Here is a 20,008-nt window from a genome sequence, read left to right on the forward strand (position 1 = left end):
AAGGAACCCTTCTACACTGCTGGTGGGAATGCAATCTGGTCCAGCCATTGTGGAAAACAGTGTGGAGGTTCCTAAAACAGCTAAAGATTGATCTACCATATGACCCAGCTATAGCACTCCTAGGCATATATCCAAAGGACTCATCTCATTTCCTTAGAAGTACGTGCTTAACCATGTTTATTGCTGCTCAATTTATAATAGCTGGGAAATGGAACCAGCCTAGATGTCCCTCAACAGATGAGTGGATAATGAAGATGTGGCACATTTATACAATGGAGTTCTACTCAGTGGTAAAGAAAAATGAAGTTATGAAATTTGCAGAAAAATGGATGGACCTGGAATGGATTATACTAAGTGAGGTAACCCAGGCCCAGAAAGCCAAGCGCCACATGTTCTCTCTCATATGTGGATCCTAGCTACAGATGATTGGGCTTCTGCGTGAGAATGAAAATACTTAGTAGCAGAGGCCAGTAAGGTTAAAAGGAGACATAAAGGGTAGAGAAAGGAAGGGAGGAGGATACTTAATAGGTTGATATTGTATATATGTAATTACAATGATTGTAATGGGGAGGTAATATGATGGAGAATGGAATTTCAAATGGGAAAGTGTGGGGGTGGGGAGGGAGGGAATTACCATGGGATATATTTTATAATCATGGAAAATGTTAATAAAAATTTAAAAAAATAAAAAATAAATAAATATTTTTTAAGAAGCAGGCTGATAGCTGAGCATGGTAGCACACACCTTTAATCCCAGCACTTGAGAGGCAGAGGTAGGAGGATCACCATGAATGAGTTCAAGGCCAACCTGAGACTTCATAGTGAATTCCAGGTCAGCCTGGACTACAGCGAGACCCTACCTCAAAAAAAAAGCAAAAAAAGCAGGCTGATGGCTTAGTGGTTAAGGTGCTTGTCTGCAAAGCCAGGTTCAATTCATCAGTACTCACATTAAAGACAGATGCACAAGGTGGCACATGTATCTCAAGTTCATTTGTAACTGGCTAGAGACCCTGATGCACCCATTCTCTCTATCCGCCTCTCTCTCTCTCTTTAGTATCATAAAGATATTAAAAAAGAAAGGAAAGGAAAGAAAGCTGGGCATGGTGGTGCACACATTTAACAACCCCGGTGCTTGGGAGGCAGAGGTAGGAGTAGCACCATGAGTTTGAGACCACTCTGAGACCACGTAGTGAATTGCAGGTCAACTTGAGCTACAGTGTGTACAGTGAAGCCCTGGGGTCGCATTCCTGTGCTCAGGCCTCGGGGACCTCACCTCCTCCCCTTCAACTCTGTAACCTAGGCCAGGCTGGAATTTGCCTCCACTATTTCAACTCTGATTCCAGGGGGTAACGTGCTCATTTCTTCCTCAGCCTGGGGACCTGAACAAAGGCCCTCAGAAACCCTGTCCCCTTCAACTTTCTGTCTTCACATGCATACCTTACAGCCTCTTATGCTTGGATATGGGTTAGCGTCGCTCGTCCCTTCAACTCAGCAAGCATCTACAGGCACTTCCTGAGCCCTACGCAAGAGGCTGGGACACAGGGGTGAGCAGCGCAGTTGAGGAGATCCAGTCCCTGCCCCGCTCTGCTCGTGGTCCAGGAGCAAAGACAGTAATGAGGCTGTAGAGATGAAGAGTTGGGAAGATTCGGGAATGAGGTAAGGGACCGAGTGCAGCGTGCTGCCGATCTCACATGGTGCACTGGCAGGGGTCAGGGCACAGGTGGCAGACAAGTCGGTCCTCACTGACTTGATCTACAAGCCAGAAACACACTCAGATTTTTAGGACACTGCTATTTTGCACTCTGCTATTTTTTTCTAAATATTTTTAAGTTTTTATTTATTTATTTGAAAGAGAGAAAGAGGCAAAGAGAGACAGATAGGCGCACTCCAGACACCTGGACCCCCTTGTGCATATGGCTTACATGGGTCCTGGGGAATTGAACCCAAATCCTTTGGCTTTGTAGGCAAATGCCTTACCTGCTAAATCATCTCTCCAGCCTCTCTGCTATTTTTATTAAGGTATAATTTAGATAAGAGTGTGACCCTATATTAACCACCCCCCCAAAAAAGAAAAGATAACATTTGAGGGTTGAGAATATGGCTCAATGTATAAAACATATGCCAAGGAAGTATGAAAACTGGATTCCCAGAACTCTCCTCAATCAAGGCAAGCGTGGTGGTCTGCTTGTAATCCCAGTGCTTTTGAGGCAAGGGGATTCACAGGACAAGCTGGTTAACTAGACTAGTCAAATCAGCACGCTCTGGGTTCAAGTGAGAGACCCTGGCTCTGTAAATAGGTGGATAGTGACTAAGGAAGGCACCTGGTGTTAGCTTCTGGATTCCACATGACACCACCACATAAAAAAGATAAAATTAGGCTGGGGGTGATGGCACACACCTTTAATGTCAGCACTCAGGAGGCAGAGAGAGGTAGGAGGATCACTGTCAGTTTGAGGCCACCCTGAGACTACAAAGGGAATTCCAGGTCAGCCTGGGCTAGATAGAGTGAGACCCTACCTCGAACCCCACCTCCCCCCCCAAAAAAACCCTGAAAACAGTTTCAGGCTTCTGCAAACCCAGCACTCCTATAAGGAGATGGGAGACAGAGACAAGAACTTCCCAAAGGCTAGCGTGGTAAACAGCGAACAAGAGACCATTCCTCTGACAAGGTGGAAGGCAAGGACCAACACCTGGAAAATGTCCTCAGACTTCCTCCATAAGCACTCCGCGGCATGCCTGAACATGTAACACACATCACAGGTACACACATGAAAAAAAAAATAAAACTGTCCCTCTAGAATTTGTGGGTTTCTTTTCCTGCATGTTTGTAATTTTAGCACAGGGTTTCATTCTTGTAGTCCAGATCCTCCTGTATCAGCCCCCGGAGTGAGTGCTGGGATTACAGACTCATGTACCACGATGCCTTAGAGCACAGAGCCCTCGAACCATGGGGTCAAACTCCACAGTGTCAGAATTGAACTGAATTAACTCAAAGTGTCAGAAGTGAGTTGAATTAAATTTCAGACTATCCATTAGTGTGTGAAGAGCTGGAAAATTAGTTGGTATAGAAATAAACACATATTTGTTGTCAGAAATCTTACAAGTAAAAATAACAAGAAGCAGTATGCCATTTCATGGTAAGTCTGGGTCATTTCCAATTATTATTATTATTATTATCATCATTATTTATTTGCAAGGAGAGAGAGAATGGGCATGTCAGGGCCTCCTGCTGCTGCAAACATACTCCAGATTCATGCGCCACTTTGTACATCTAGTACATGGATACTGGGTAATTAAGCCCAGGCCTCAGGCTTTGCAAGGGAGGGCCTTTAACCACTGAGTCATTTCTCCAAACCTCCAGCTAAGCATTTGTGGTTTTGGGGACAGTGCCTCATGTAATCCAAGCTGACCTCAAATCATGTAGAGTGGAGGTGAACTCTGATCTTCCTACCTTTACCTCCTCACAGGTAAAGGGATTGCAGGTGTGCACCACCACTTCTGCTGTCATCTCTTGTTGTTTTTTTTTTTAATATTTTTATTAAACCAGGCATGGTGGTGCATGCCTTTAATCCCAGTATGTAGGAGGATTCATATGTGTACGAAGCAACCCTGAGAGCACATAGTGAATTCCAGGTCAGCCCAGGCTAGAGTGAGACTACATCAAAAAACATATATGTATTATATTTTAATTTTTGTTTTTTTGAGGTAGGATTTCACTCTAGTCCAGGCCAACCTGGAATGCACTATGTAGTCTCAGAGTGGCCTTAAACTCACTGTGAGCTTCCTACCTCTGCCTTCTGAGTGCTGGGATTAAAGGTGTGCACCATCACGCCCAGCTCTTGATATATATATATATATATATATGTATAATATATATATATATTATTACTATTTATTTTTTTGCAAACAGAGAAGACAGAGAGAACTGGCATACCACAGCCTCCAGATGCATATGCCACTTTCTGCACCTGGCTTTATATGGGGAGTTGATGCCAGGTCATTAGGCCTTGCAAACAAGCGCCTAAACCACTGACCCATCCCTTCAGCTCCATTTCTAAGTTTTTTGGGTTTGTTGTTGTTGTTGTGGTTGTTTTGGTTTGTCTCATTCTGGCCCAGGCTGACCTGGAATTCACTATGTAGTCTCAGAGTAGCCTCAAACTCACTACGATCCTCCTACCTCTGCCTCCTGAGTGCTGGGATTAAAGGCGTGAGCCACCACACCTGGTTTCATTTCTAGATTTTTTTTTTTTTTTAAGCTTTAAGCGACCAAAGGGATGTGTCTAAGGGTATGGATGCCATGGTGTGTATGTGGAGGTCAGGGGACAACTTCAAAGTGTTCATGCTACACCTTCCTTGAGACAGGGTCTCTGCTGCTGCACATGAACTGCCAGATTACAAACTGACTCAGACTACCTGGCCCTGGAGCTTGGACTCTCCTAGTTCTGCCTCCCATTGTCATAAGAACATTGGGATCACAGATGCATGTGCCACTTTCCATCTGGCTTTACATGAATGCTGGAGAAATGAGCCCAGGCTAGCCCACTTTGTGGAGCCATCTTCCCCAGGCCTTCATTTCCACATTTTAGCTGTTATGACTAATGCTGTCATTAGCATTCACATGTGCATCTTTGTGCAAATATTTATTTCTCATAGATTTGTATCTAAAAAGCATTGGGTGGATCAGAATAGAAATATTGGATTGTGTGGTAGGTATGCTTAATAACTTGGAGGTTTTTGTTGTTTGCTTTTTTTGTTGATGATTGTTTTGATTTATTCATTTGAAAGGAGACCAGGAGGGAGGAAAGGAGAGAGGGAGGGAGAGAGAGACTAGGCATGCCAGGACCTCCTGTCTCTGAAAACAAACTCCATACACATGCACCACCTTGTGTATTGGGGTTTATGTGGGTATTGGGAAATCCAACGCAGGCCATCAGGCTTTGCAAGTGCCTTTAATCATTGGGGTATCTTTACAGCCCACTGATATTTATTTAATTTGAAGGGGGGCAGGCAGAGAGAGTGGGCATAATAGGGTCTCTTGCCACTGCAAACAAACTCCAAACACATGAACCACCCTGGCTTTACATGGGTACTGGGGAATTGAACCCTGAGCAGTCAGGCTTTGCAAGCAAGTGCCTTTAACTACTGAGACATCTCTCCAGCCCCCTGATGTTTTTTTGTTTTGTTTTTTGAGACAGAGTCTCACTCTAGTGCAGACTGACGTGGAATTCACTATGTAGTCTCAGGGTAGCCTTGAATTCATGATGATCCACCTACCTCTGCCTTCTAAGTGCTGGAATTACACCACACCCAACTTCATTTTTTTGTTGTTGTTTGTTTTATTTTCAAGGTAGGTTCTCACTGTAGCTCAGGCTGACCTGGAATTCACTATGTAGTTTCAGGGTGGCCTCGAGCTCACAACAACCCTACTATCATTGACACCTGAGTGCTGCAATTAAAGGCATGTGCCACCAAGCCTGGCTTAAAAATATTTGTATTTATTTATTTGCAAGCAGAGAGAGAGAATGGATATGCTAAGGCCTCTAGCCACTATAAACGAACTCTAGATTCATGCATCACTTTGTGCATCTGGCTTTACGTGGGTACTAAGGAATCAAACCCAGGCCGTTAGGTTTTGCAGACAAGTGTCCTAACTACTGAACCATCTCTCTAGCCCTCTTTTTTTTTTTTTTTTTTTTTTTTTTGGTTTTTCAAGTTTCACTCTAGCTCAGGCTGAAATTCACTATGTAGTCTCAGGGTGGCCGCGAACTGATGGCGATCCTCGACCTTACCTCTGCCTCCTGAGTCCTGGGATTAAAGGCATGCGCCACCATGCACAGCTCTAGCCCTCTTTTTACTTACTTAATTATTTATTTATTTTGAGGCATGGTGTCACTTTAGCCCAAGCTGACCTGGAACTTACTCTATAGCCCCAGGCTGGTCTTGAACTCTACCTCAGCTTCCCAAGTGCTGGAACGAAAGACAGGCACTACCATGCCCAGCTGTCTCAAGTTTAAAGCAGTGGTTGATTATATAAACTAAATTGGTATTTATCACAAACTACAACCAAGCACATGTCTAGACTCAAGAATATTTCATTAACAAAAGAGACAATCTCTGTCTCAATGGGCTTCCAAACTAGTGAATCACTCTAATGGGTGCGAAATTCTCACTGTGAAAATGCCCCAGGGAGGGCTCCATGTGAGAGTTTACTTCAAGGCAGTTTGACCCGGTAGAGAGAAGAACGAACACTCCTAGCACAGACCAACACAGGGCAGAATGGGCACAGCTGAGGTGGTAGGTTAAGGCTGATGTAAACAGAACCTATAGAACTACGAGAAAGTATAATCAAAAATAAAACTGGAAGCCAGGCGGGGTTGCACACGCCTTTAATCCCACCACTCAGGAGGCAGAGGTAAAAGGACTGCCATGAGTTCGAGACCACCTTGAGAATACATAGTGAAATCCAGGTCATCCTGGGCTACAATGAGAGCCTACCTCAAAAAAAAAAAAAAAAAGGAGGGGGGTTACTGCAGAGATGGCCTAGCTGTCAAGAACACTTCCTGGGCAAGTAAGAGGACCTGAGGAAGCCCAAGAGACCATTTAAGCTCTATCCTAGGACCTACATAAATAGCTGAGTATTGCCTACAGCCATGAGCAGCTATAACCCCATTCCAACACGGGAACAGGCACTTGAGAAATGCTGGAGCTCATGAAAACTGGCAAGCTCTGGGAGCATTTAAGAGACTCTGGCTCAAATCAAAACAGAAAGAGGTTGAAGCCAGGCATGGTGGTGCACGCCTTTAATCCCAGCACTCGGAAGGCAGAGGTAGGAGGATCACCGTGAATTCGAGGCCACCCTGAAACTACATAGTAAATTCTAGGTCAGTCTGGGCCAGAGTGAGACCCTACCTCGAAAGAAAAAGAAAAAGAAAAAAGGAAGAGAGAGGTTGAACTCTGGCCACCACAGGTGAGTGTATGGGGCATGGGCACCTCCCCCCCATATGCACAAAATCAAAAAAATAAAATAAAATAAGTTAAACATGAGGGGCTGGGGAGATGGCACAGCTGGCGTCCACCTGCAATAGCAAGAGGCCGTGGTGTACCCATACTCTCTATGTCTCTGTCTCTCTGTTCATTAATAAATATTTTTTTAACTATTTTTTAATTTTTTTTATTATTTATTTGAGAGCGACAGACACAGAGAGAAAGACAGATAAGAGGGAGAGAGAGAGAATGGGCGCGCCAGGGCCTCCAGCCTCTGCAAACGAACTCCAGACACGTGCGCCCCCTTGTGCATCTGGCTAACGTGGGACCTGGGGAACCGAGCCTCGAACCAGGGTCCTTAGGCTTCACAGGCAAGCGCTTAACCACTAAGCCATCTCTCCAGCCCATTAATAAATATTTTTAAAAGGATTTATGTTAGAGATGATTACATATAAGTCAAATGTCGCTGAGAATTAGTGGAACAAAATGAAGACCAAAAAAAACCTCCTTGACTGGATTCAGAGGCTCCTGGTAATATCTAAGAAGTTCCAAACCTCTGTTACTCAGCTGTCAAGCCTCGAGACTCCTCAGCCAACAAGAGAGAGCAGTGTTTCCTAGTAAGCTTTTGGGGAGGATTCCAGGCCAGCCCTCCCAGCCATCTGCAGATATGTATCTTGAGGCCAGGCATGGGGACACTAACTCCAAAAAAGGTGTCCATAGCAGGGAGAGACTCGACTCACCCTCACCTCACTGGCTACTCCAGAGCCAGAGGTACCAATCAGATGGCAGACACCAGCTGCCATCACAGCTCTAGATGAAAGGCACTTAACTGGCCCAAGCTGTTTTCCAATCCATAAAGCACTGTGACAATGAAGTATGTATGAAGCAAGTTTCCACGAACAGTATTAACTGTCACTGACTGCTGTTAGTTCATTTGACAATTGTTTACTACGTCAGGCAGTAGGACTCTATAGCAGACAACAAGGCAGACAAATCCATGTCCATGAGAACATCTAGTCTAGAGGCAAACGCAAGCAAGCAAAAGGGACAAGACACTTGGTAGTGGGCTCTCTGGGATGAGAGACAAGGAGAAGCTAATCCAGGACCTGGTTGGGAGATGCTGGTCTCATTAGCAACAGAAATTTAGCTACTGTCTCTACTTCTGTAGAGTATATAATTTGATTGAAACAAGCAAAGGAAAATAACAAGAAAAAATACATAGAAATACCAGATGACTGTCATATGCATGTCACATGGCTTTTTCTTTTTTCTTTTTTTGAGAATAGGCATGCTAGGGCTTCCAGCCACTGTAAACAAACTCCAGACACATGTGCCACCTTGTGCATCTGGCTTACATGGGTCCTGGGGAATTGAACCGAGGTCCTTTGGCTTTGCAGGTAAGTACCTCAACTGCTAAGCCATCTCTCCATCCCCTGGCTTTTTTTTTTTTAAGATTTTATTTTTCTTTATTTATTTATTACACACACACACACACACACAGAGAATGGGCAGCCCATGACCTCTAGCCACTGCAAACGAACCCCAGACGCACGCACCACGATGTGTATCTGGCTAACCGTGGGGCCTGGAGAATCAAATCTGGGTCCTCAGGTTTCACAGGCTTGTGCCTTAACTGCTAAGCCATCTCTTCAGCCCAAAGACTCTTTTTTTTTAATTTGTTTATTTATTTGAGAGTGACAGAGAGAAGGAGGCAGAGAGACAGAGAGAGAATGGGCGCGCCAGAACTTCCAGCCTCTGTAAACGAACTCCAGATGTGTGTGCCCCCTTGTGCATCTGGCTAACGTGGGTCCTGGGGAATTGAACCCCGAACCAGGGTCCTTGGGCTTCACAGGCAAGCGCTTAACCACTAAGCCATCTCTCCAGCCCCCCTTTTCTTTAATCTTCAAAACCCTTCAATTTAGAAAAAGAATGAGGGTGCTGGAGAAATGGCATATATATACATACATACATACATACACACACACACACACACACACACACACACACACACACATAATTTTTTTTTAATTTTAAAAAGAATGGGGCTGGAGAGATGGCTCAGCAGTTAAAGCCATCTGCTTGCAAAGTCTGACAGCCAGGGTTCAATTCCCCAGCATCCATGTAAAGCCAAATGCACAAAGTGCCACATGCATCTGAAGTTAGTATACAGTGGCAAGAGGGCTTGGCATATCCATTCTCTCTTCCTCTCCTTGTAAATATATATTTTTTTCAAGGTAAGGTCTCACTCTAGCTCAGGTGTGGTGGCTTCTGCCTTTAATCTCAGCACTCGGGAGGCAGAGGTAAGAGGATTGCTGTGAGTTTGAGGCCAGCCTGTGACTACAGAGTAAATTCCAGATTAGCTTGGGCTAAAGGGAGACTCCTACCTTGAAAAAAAAAAAATGTTTGCTTGCAAGCCTGCTAGCTCAGGTTCAATTCCCCAGCCACTCATGTGAAGCCAGACAGGCATACCTTTGTTGTGGGAAAAAACAAAAAAAGACCCTGGTACTCTCATGCACACACATGCATGCAAATAAGCAAAATAATAATAATAATAATTTTTTTTTTTTTTTGGTTTTCAAGGTAGGTTTCACTCTGGTCCAGGCTAACCTGGAACTCATTATGGAGTCTCAGGGTGGCCTCAAACTCATAAATAAATAAATTTTAATTAAGTTATTTATTCAAGAGAGATAGAAAGAGGGAAAAGAGGCAGAAATAGAGGAAGAATGGGTGCACCAGGACCTCTAGCTGCTGCAAACAAACTCCGGAACACACTGTGCATCTATCTGTCTTATGTGGGTTCTGGGGAACTGAACCTGGGTGCTTTGGCTTTGCAGGCAAGTGCCTTGACCATTAAGCCATCTCTCCAGCCCTGTTTTGGTTTTGTTTTTGTTAAAGAGCCAAGCAAAGTGTCTATAACCCCAGCACTGCAGAGGCTGAGGCAGGCAGATCACCAAGAATTCAAGGCCAGCCTGGCCTACACAGTGAGTTAAGCACTACCTGGGCTAGAGTGAGACCATGTTTGGGGGGGGGGGGAAGAGAGAGAGAGAGAATGCCTCACTTTGTAACCCAAGTCAAATATCTGTCCCCATAGGGAAGACTCAAAAGCTGGGCAGGAGAGCCATTATAGTGTCTGTCCTCTTTCTTAAGACAGACCCAAGACCAATGGCAACTAATAATAGAACTTTCAGAGACTCAAAGCCCTCTCACTCAGAAAACAACAGAATGCCTGCCCAAGCAAAAGTGTAGGGTTCCCACACATTCTGTAGCAACCTACAGGTGTTCAACACCTCTGAGGCCTTCTTCCTCCAAACACAAAGTGCAGTTATAAAATGCTCTCTGGCTACCTACCCAAGACCTGTATAATAGGAGGTGAAAAATATGATGGTATCAAAATAGAAAAGACTAGTTGGAAAGAAGGGAGTCAGTGGAGGGGAGATTTAGGAGGGAAAAAAGGGAGAGGGGTGGGAGGAGACTATGATCGTGGTATACTGTCTATGTATGGAGGCCATCAATAAAAAGGTTTTGAAAAAAGCACTCAGGAGGCAGAGGTAAGAGGATCACTGTGAGCTTGAAGCCAGCCTGAGACCACAAAGTGAATTTCCAGGTCAGCCTAGCCTAGAATGAGACTCTACCTCAAAAAACACACCAGGGGCTGGAGAGATGGCCCAGTGGTTAAAAGCACTTGCTTGCAAAGCCTGACAGTCTGGGTTTGATTCCCCAGTACCCACATAAAGCCAGATGCACAAAGCAGTACATGCATCTGGAGTTCCTCTGCAGTGGTTAGAAGCCCTGGCATGCTCATTCTCTAATTAATTAATTAATTAATTAAGCCAGGCGTGGTGGCGCATGCCTTTAATCCCAGCACTCGGGAGGCAGAGGTAGGATTGCCCTGAGTTCAAGGTCACCCAGAGACTGCATAGTGAATTCCACGTCAGCCTGAGCTAGAGTGAAACCGTACCACAAAAATAAAAATGAATGAATAAATTAAAATATTTTTTTAAAAATGTTTGCTGAATTCTTCCAGCCCAGGATCTCCCAGCTCTGGACAGTGGCCAGCAGGGGGCAGAAAGCAGAGGGAAAGGCCTGGAAGGGCATCACCGGGAGCTTGGTCCGTTTCTGCGGACTACATTACCCAAAATCCCACAGGCAGCCATGCAAAGAAGGTTGCTGGGAGCCTTCAGCGGAGGTGGGAAAACATGACGAGACACCCTAGGCCGTAGATGTGGGAGCTGTCATACAGTTTTTCTCAGTACCTAAGTCCTGGGCCTTGGAGAACCTCTCTATGTGTCCTATTCCTCGCCTGAGAGGGCTGGGAGCACACAGAAAGCTCTTTAACTTTCGGCCGTATTTGTAGTCATCGCACGTGTGTGTATGTGTGTGTTTTGGAACCACCAGACTGAACCTGTAAGCAAGTGTATTCTAGATCAAACTCAGGAAACAAGGAAAGAAAGAAAACAAAACAAAGCTGCCTGTTACTAGAGACCCCTTTCACGGCATGTGCCCCTCCTCTGTCACAAGCTCTGGCCCTTTCCTTCCTGCCTCATCTGAGGCAGAACAATCGAGGGGTTCCCGGTGGGGGCGTCTGGCCACATGGGGGCTTACTGATCTCCCAGTGCAAAGCCTGGGCTTTGAGGATAGCGGGGCTGGACCCTGTTCTCCAACCTTTGCTCATGGTAGAACAGATCTGGTAACTGCCAGGTTGGGTCAGGTTTAAGTCCCCTGCAGGTGCTGTGAGGCGGGCTTGTGGGGGCTTGCTGGCTCTTGCAGGCATGGACTCAAGGCTGTCAGGCCAGGCAAGAGTAGGACACCTACTCCTGTCCCCTGCAGCTGTACAGGCCTAGCAGTGGCTTCCCGTACCCGAGACCTCCCTCTTCCCCTCAGAATCTACCTATTCATACAAGGGATCTGGGGCACAGAGCCTCTGGCAGCAGAGATTTTGGGGGAAACAAGTCCTAATGTCAAACCCTTACTCAAGATGAAAGGGGCCATGGAGGCATGAGAACAGGGTCTTTTTCTGATTTACTCTCGCTCAAAAATAAATAAATAAATAAACAAACATTTTCTTAGGTGGGAAATAAGAAAGCAACAACACAGAGCAAATCTCAGTCTGGACAAACGAACATGCATCACAAGTGCACCGGTCTGTGAACCTAACGGGAGTGGGCATGAGCAGCATTTCCCCCAGGCCTGAAGTCTGAACCACGGTCAAGTTCAGGTCAGCAGTGGCCTTCGCTCTACCGCAGTGGGGTGGGAAGAGCCCAGGAAGCAGACACGACGACGGCTGGACTCAAGGCAAGGAGCAGCGAGGAGAGAGAGAGAGAGTGAGAGGGAGAGGAAGGGAGGAGATGCAGTGAGAAATTCTTGAAGACCAACGTGCCAGATGCCAGGGGGAGCGAGCGGGGCAGCTGCGCTCTCGCCCTGAAGCGCTCTGGGCTTTGGGTCCCCGCCTGCGGGTGGGGTGGCCGGAGGATCTCCAGCAGGCGGGTGCAGTGCTCGGAGGAGGGGGGGACGTGGGACAAAGCAAGCCGGGGGGGAGGGGGGCGGGAGCCTCTGACCTTACGGGGGTGGAGGAAGGCGCCTTCCCCAGGGGCTCCCAAGACAGGCCCGTCCCGCGAGTCCCTCCGCTGGGCCCGGGCGGCGACCAGGCCGCGAGCCGGCCCCTCCCGCCGGCCGCCCCCCTCCTTGGCGGGGGGTCGCCTGGCAGCGAGCTCGGGGTGCGGGCGGCTCCTCCCCACCCCCGCTTACCCCAGACACCCGAGGGCCGGGCTCCCCGCCCGCGGGCCGCGCGCCAGGCGCGCCGGGAAGGAAGCGCCATGTATGGGCCTCTGGCAGGGAGGAAGCGCCTTGTAGGGCTCGGGAAGGAAGCGCCATACATGGCGCGGGGCGGGCGGGGGCGGGATGCCCGCCCGAGACCGAGGCGCTTCCGCCGGCCGCCGCGCCCGCGGCCCGCCGCGCCCCCGGGCCCCGGGCCGGGCGGCCCCCAGCGCGGGGCGGGAGGTGCGCGCGCACGCGGGCGCCGCCGGCCCGGAGTCCCCGCCCGGCCTGGCGCGCGCGCGCTCCGCCACCTCGGGCGCAGCGGCTTCTGGGTTCGTCTCTGGTCGGCCGGGGTCGGGGCCGAGGCCGGGGGCGGGGACGGGGTCCGGGCGGAGGCGAGACGATGCGGGCGCAGCGCGTCCTGCGGCCCGCGCGGCCCCGGAGTGCGAGGCGGCCGAGCCCCGCCGAGCGGGGGCGCTTTTCGCAGACGTCAGCTGACCGGGTCCCCTTAGACTCCCGCCGTCGGGAAGCCCGGATGACGAGCGAAACGGGAGCCGGCGGCTTCGGAAGTGAGCTTTCTAGAAGAGAATAAGGCATCCCCGAGGACTGGAGATTTCCCCTTCCAGGGGTTCAAAATGAGGAGGCTCTAATTCCAGCTGGATGGTGGGGACGAGGCTGACAAGTCCTGCTTTGCAGGTTTACTGTGGTAATCAGGTGACAAGTACGTGTGTGCGCGCGCCAGCCACAGGCCTGAGAGCTTGGCCGTCCTTCCCGATGCCCCACCCCTGCGAGGTTGATGCTGGAACCCAGGACCTTGTGTATGCATAGGCAAGCTGAGCTACGCCCCCAACCTTATGCGGTTTTATTGCCAAGACTTTAACACTTCTTTTTCATGTGATACTAGGAATTGACACTCAAGAGGCCCATACATGCCATCAAGTGCATTGCCACATACCTATATGTCATCCCCAGCCCATTTTGGTTTCTTCATTTTGAGACACCGACTCAGTTAGCTGACCAGGCTGGCTTTGAATTCACCCTGTAGCCCTGTAGATACTGAACTGTACATCCCCCTGCCTCAGTTTACATAGTAGCTGGGATTACAGACCTGCATCACCAGACAAGACTAAGATTTTCTTTTCTTTTTAAAATTAGTTTACGAAGTAATCGCTTACCATTTTCTTTTTTTTTATTTTTACTTATTTGTTTAAGAGAGAATGGACACTCCAGGGCCCCTAGCTACTGCAAGGAACTCCAGACACATGTGCCACCTTGTGCAGCTGTCTTGTTTTCTCTAATATATATATTTTTATTTTTAGCTTTTCTTTTGTTGTTGTTGTTGTTGTTTTGTTTGTTCGAGGTAGAGTCTCACTTTAGCCCAAGCTGACCCGGAACTCACTATGCAGTCTCAGGGTGGCCTTGAATTCATGTGATCCTCCTACCTCTGCCTCCCAAGTGCTAGGTTTAAAGGCATGAGCCAGCACGCCTGGTTGTTACAATATTTTTAATTTATTTATTTGCAAGCAAAGAGACACAGAAAGAAGACAGACAGTCATTAGGGCCTCCAGCTGCTGCAAATGAGCTCCAGATGCATGCACTACTTTGTGCATCTGGCATTATGTGGGTAGTGAGGAATCGGTCACAGGTGGCAAGCACCCTACTACCACTTAGTCATTCCTGAGAGCTTGGTCATTGTTTCTGGAAACCGTGTTCCCTTGGGGAAAGGCTTACCTCTGGCCCTGTTTTGCTGTTTTGAAGCAGGGTCTCACTCTAGCTCAGGCTGACCTGGAACTCTGTAACACAGGCTGTATCTCTCCAGCCCTTGTTTATTTTTTCTTAATATTTTATTTATTATTTTTGAGAGAGAGAGAGAATGGGTGTGCCAGGGCCTCCAGGCACTACAATCGAACTCCACATGTGTGCACCCCTTGTGCATCTGGCTTACTTGGGTCCTGGGGAGTTGAACCTGGGTCCTTTGGCTTTGCAGGCAACCACCTTAACCTTAGCACCTTAACCGCTAGACTCTCCAGCCCCCCGTTTTGTCTTTCTGAAGCAGGATCTCACTGCAGCTCAGGCTGAGCTGGAACTCTAGACAGGTTGGCCTCAAACTCACAGCAATTCTACCTCAGCCTCTCCATGCTAAGATTAAAGGTGTACACCACCAAACCCGGCTCCCTTATGGCATTTTCTTTCTTTCTTTGTCTGTTTGTTTTGTTTTGGTTTTCCGGGGTAATGTCTAACTCTAGCCCAGGCTGACCTATGTAGTCTCAAGCGGGCCTCGAACTCTCAGCGAACCTCCTACCTCTGCCTCCCCACTGCCGGAATTAAAGGCGCGTGCCAACACGAAGGGCTTCCTTTTGGCATTTTCATACATACTTTGTTTTGGTTGATTTCCTACCCATCTCCCTGCCCTCCTCCTACACACCTTTCCTCTCTGGCCAAGATTTTAGGACCAGAGGTGTGTCTGCAGCACTGACCCTCCCCTTCCTCACTTTGGCCACGCCTTCTCCTCCGGAGAATTGAGCCGGCAAAGGCAAAGAAAGAACCTACCGGAAGTTGAGTTCCCATCACAGCCAGAACCTGGTATCTAGGACACCATCCCCTCCCACGCCTGCTGGCGATACCACACCCACGCATTTCACTAAGAGATGAGTATCAATCTAGAAGAGCATTTCCCAATTCTCCCTTGTCTCTGACCTGCCCTCGGTCCATCCTGTCCTGGAGTCCCACCAAAAATCTAACCTGAATCTCCCAGCTGGGTCCTGCTGCGCAGCAGTCAGCAACTGTTGGTAGATTCCAAGACGAGTTTGTGGACACAGTAGATGCCTGTCACCCACGGCCTTGTTTCCTTTCATCCCTGTCGGTCAAGGAGGCTGTCGTTGGCATGGTAACCTTCCCTGCAAAAGTTGCGGCCCTCAAGGATGCTTTTCAATTCCAACAGGGACTCAGCTCTTTCTGGCCCCTCACTATAGGCCACAGGGTGACATGTAGCTGTGTCATCCAGTCCTCCCTTGGAACAGGAATGTGGAGCTGGCAGTAGAAAGGAAGGACCGGTTCCCAGAAGGTTGCCAAGAGCTCAAGGAAGATGTAGATTGGATCTTCAGCCCCGTGTGTCAGCCTCAACCGCCCAGAGAAACCAGTTCTGAAGCCTCTTGGGATCTCATGGTGAATGATAAACACACCTTTACTGCAATCAGCCACCTACAAACCACGTGATACCTAGGGATTCATTTGGTGAAATAAACCAATAATCACAAAGTTTTGAGAATCCAGAGATGTCCTTTCTCTTCAAACCCTCTGTGGAATAAATATTGACCACCTCCTGTGTTCCAGTCTCCTATGCACTAGTTCTCCCCACAATTCCATGAGATCTTACAATAATAATTTTAGGAATTGGGAAGTTAAAAATTGGGCAAATATGGGCTGGAGAGATGGGTTAATGGTTAAGGCATTTGCCTGCAAAGCCTAAGGACCCAGGTTCAACTACTCAGAACCCACGAAACCATAAATCAGATACACAAGGTGGCACACTGCATCTGAGGTTTATTTTCAGTGGCTAGAGACCCTGGCTCACCATTTCTCTCCCATAAAAATAAATAAATAAATAATTGAACAAACATCTTAAAAAATATCACCAAAAGTTACAGGATTATAGCACTGAGCTGAGACTCTAATCTTCAGATCCCTGACACTGTTTCTGTGAGGTCTTGTGCTCCAATGTATTAACTTTCCCCTGCCCCCTCTCCTTTAAAAATTATTTGCGGGGCCCAGAGAGATGCCTTAGCAGTTATGGCGTTTGCCTGCAAAGCCAAAAGACCTCTGTTCGCTTCCCCAGGACCCACATAAGCCAGATGCACAAGGTGGCACATATGTCTTGTTTGCAGTGGCTGGAGGCCCTGGCACACCCATTTTCTCTTTCTCACTTTCTCAAATAAATAATTTAGTTAAAAAATTATTTGCAGGATCCGGGCATGGTGGCACACACCTTTAATCCCAGTACTTGGGAGGCAGAGATAGTAGGATCACCATGAGCTCGAGGACAACAACCTGAGACTACATGGTAAAGTCCAGGTCAGCCTGAGCTAGAGTGAGATTCTGTCTCAACCCCACCCCCCCGAGAAAAAAAAAAATTGTGGGCTGGAGAGATTGCTTAGTGGTTCAGGTGCTTACCTGCAAAGCCAAAGGATCCAGGTTCGATTCCCCAGGACCCACCCAAGCCAGATGCACAAGAGGACACACACATCTGGAGTTCCTTTGCAGCTGCTGAAGGCCCTGGTGCACCCATTATCTCCCTCTCCCTCTCTCTCTTTCTCTCAAATAAATTAAAATAAAATAAAAATAGCAATTGTTCTTCTGTGCTGTGGGCAAGCAAGGTTTTCCCAAGGCATTGCCTTCCTAGGGAGTGCTCGTTCAGGAAAGAAAGACGGCCTGAGTCTGTGTCTCTTGGGCCTGCATGGGCCTGTGTAGCCCTGCAGGGCTCTGCAAAGGCTTCTCTCTGCCAAGCTGCCTCGTCTCCGTCATGGAGTTTCCCCAGCAGAGGGCAAGCGGAGGGAAAGTGGTTCCCAGATGCCAGCTCCATCTAGGCAAAATCACATTAGAGCCAGCCCGGCTTCCCTCGTCTCCTGAGAGCTCAGCCAGCTCCCCCGCAAAAGGGAGGGGAAGAGAAACACAGAAAAGGAGGAAACTTCCACTTCTCTCTCTCCCTGGCTGGGAAGAGCTCGGCTTCAGACTGCCACTCATTTTGTAGGTGAGGAAGATTAATGCTGATCCTCTTGTGATCGAACCCCTGGCCAGAGCCTGGCACAAGCAGAGACACTAGCCCTGGGTCGGAGTGTGGAGCCGCAGGTATCAGGAAGGAAAGCCCCCATCCCACCCCCCACCCCATATGCTCACAGGGATCTCATTCCCTCCCCTGTTCTTTTCTGGGTATCGTTCTATCAGTTGATGCGTTTTTCACCACCTGGGCAGAGGAAACTGTCAGGTTTAGACAATTTAGAACGAGGCCTTTTGGTGGGGGGAGAGAGGTAGGGATTGAGACAGGGACCCTGGTAGCTCTGGCTGCGCTCAAACTTGCCAAAGATGTAGCTGAGGGTACCTTGAACTTCTTATCTTCCTATCTTCATCCTGAGTACCAGGATGACAGGTGTAAGCTACCACACTTGTGGTTTGTTTTTTTTTTTTTAAGTGTTTATTTATTTAAGAGAGAGAGAGGCAGAAAGAGAGAGAGAGAATGAGCATGCCAGGGTTTATGTGGGTCTTGGGAAATCAAACCTGTGTCCTTTGGCTTTGCAGCCAAGCTCTTTAACTGCTAAGCCATCTCCCCAGCCCTGTTTTTTGGTAGGGTTTCACTCTAGCCCAGGCTGACCTGGAATTCGCTAAGTAGTCTCAGGATGGCCTCAAACTCACAGTGGTCCTCCTGCCTCTGCCTCCTAATGCTGGGATTAAAGGCGTGCGCCACCACGCCCAGCTTATTATTTAATACTTATTTATTTGAGAGAGAGAGACAGATAAAGAGAGAGAATGGGCACGCTAGGGCCTCCAGCCACTGCAAACAAACCAGATGCATGTCCTACCTTGTGCATCTGGCTTACGTGGGTACTGGGGTTCTTAGGCTTCACAGGCAAATGTCTTAACCACTAAGCCATCTTGCCGGCCCCCATACTTGGTTTTATGTAGTGCAGAGAATTGGACCTAGAGCTTCATATATGCTAGACAGTCATTCTCCCAACAGAGCTACAACCTCAGCTCCAAGAACGTCTTAATAGTTAATGCTTATTTACTGTGTCAACCATGATTCATTTATTGTCTCATTAATCTGCATGCCCCAGGTAAGTCCTGCTGTTATCCCTATTTTACTCCTTCCCCTATTCCACCTCTGCAGTACTGGGGATCAGCCCCAGGGTCTCCTGCATGTCTCTACCATTGAGCTACATTCCAGCTCTGTCTTTGCTTTGGAGGAAACAGGCATATGGATTCCTCAATATCAATAACTCCCAACTAATGTGAATGGCATGGATAGTTTATAGACATTTTGTCAGTAATCCTCACAACAATCTAATAACATGAAAATACTATGCACATTTTCTACAGATAAAAATTGAGGTTCTCAGAGGCAGAACACTTGATTAGCATGTGCAAGGCTGTGAGTTTGATCTCCAGCACTGAACAAAAAGGGAGAGAGAGAGAGGGAACTTCAAGGGGCATGTCTATGATCACCAATTATGTAAGTGGCAGAGAGAAGGGTTAGAATTCCGATCTCCATGACTTCGGGGCACTTGACATGACTATTTTGCCTTGTTGCCTCTTGATTCACTAAGACTTCTCTCCTCCCAGTGCCCCTACTCAGGAAGGCTGAGACCACAGAAATCTGCCCATACTTCATTTTGCCACAGCTCACCACACACATCTAAAGACTTGGCCAACATTCACTTAGTATAGTTCAGTCTTGCCACCAGAGCACTTATAGAGCCTGGACACATAGACACAGATATGTAAGGTGGGGAATGCTGTCTACTGGCCTCCCTCACTCTAGTCATAGATTCCTGAAGCAGGAGGATGCCTTGAGAGGACTCCTGCGGGGTTCCCTGAGAGGTGACAAGATGTCTATATTATTGAACAACACTCAGGAGATCATAACAAGATTGAAAGTGGTGTTCCTTGGAGCAGAATGGAAAGCTTAGTAGGTTTGTTCTGAGAGCGAGAAGAGTGGCACCCCTTAGCAAGCTCCTCTCTCCATGAAGGTCTCCAAAGGACTGGCTCCCAGAACTCTTTGCAGTGTCTGCACTGGTACAGGAGCATGACTCCATTGCTCCCACCCCCGCTGCAGGCCTGTGGGGGTGGGAAACACTTAAAATCCTGAGTCAGAGAAAGGTTCCACTTTCCTTGGAACAGAAAGTCAAGGATGCATCAATCTGGATGGAGAAGAAAGGGAACTAGAAAGTGAGAGAGAAAAACAGAGTGCTCACTCCTTCCCTACCATCTCTTTACCTCTTTTATTTATCTTTAAAACATTTTTTAAAATTCTGTCATATGTAACACATGTTCATTGCAGACAAAACATGTGATGTGTTTCTCTCTCTCTCTCTCTCTCTCTCTCTATATATATATATATATATATATATTTTTTTTTTTTTTTTTTTTTTTTTTTTTTTCTGTGCTCTTACTCATCCACAAGAGGTTTACAGCTCAGAATTCATGCCCACTCACCAGCTTGGAGGAGTTTGGCCTTTGCCAGCACCAGTCCTGGATATTTTGTAATGCAGACTGAGGG

General features: G+C 47.7%; 1 long non-coding RNA gene across 1 annotated transcript in view; it reads right to left on the reverse strand.

The window, feature by feature from the left end:
• The window catches only part of LOC123454140, a 28,421-nt gene extending 15,777 nt beyond the window's left edge, over window positions 1–12,644 (reverse strand). Inside the window, exon 1 of the long non-coding RNA XR_006633187.1 lies at window positions 12,540–12,644. This is a non-coding gene — a long non-coding RNA (uncharacterized LOC123454140). The remainder of the gene's footprint in view (window positions 1–12,539) is intronic.
• Window positions 12,645–20,008: the final 7,364 nt, after the last annotated feature.

Source organism: Jaculus jaculus, chromosome 13, assembly GCF_020740685.1.
Source record: "Jaculus jaculus isolate mJacJac1 chromosome 13, mJacJac1.mat.Y.cur, whole genome shotgun sequence".
Lineage (NCBI taxonomy): Eukaryota > Metazoa > Chordata > Mammalia > Rodentia > Dipodidae > Jaculus > Jaculus jaculus.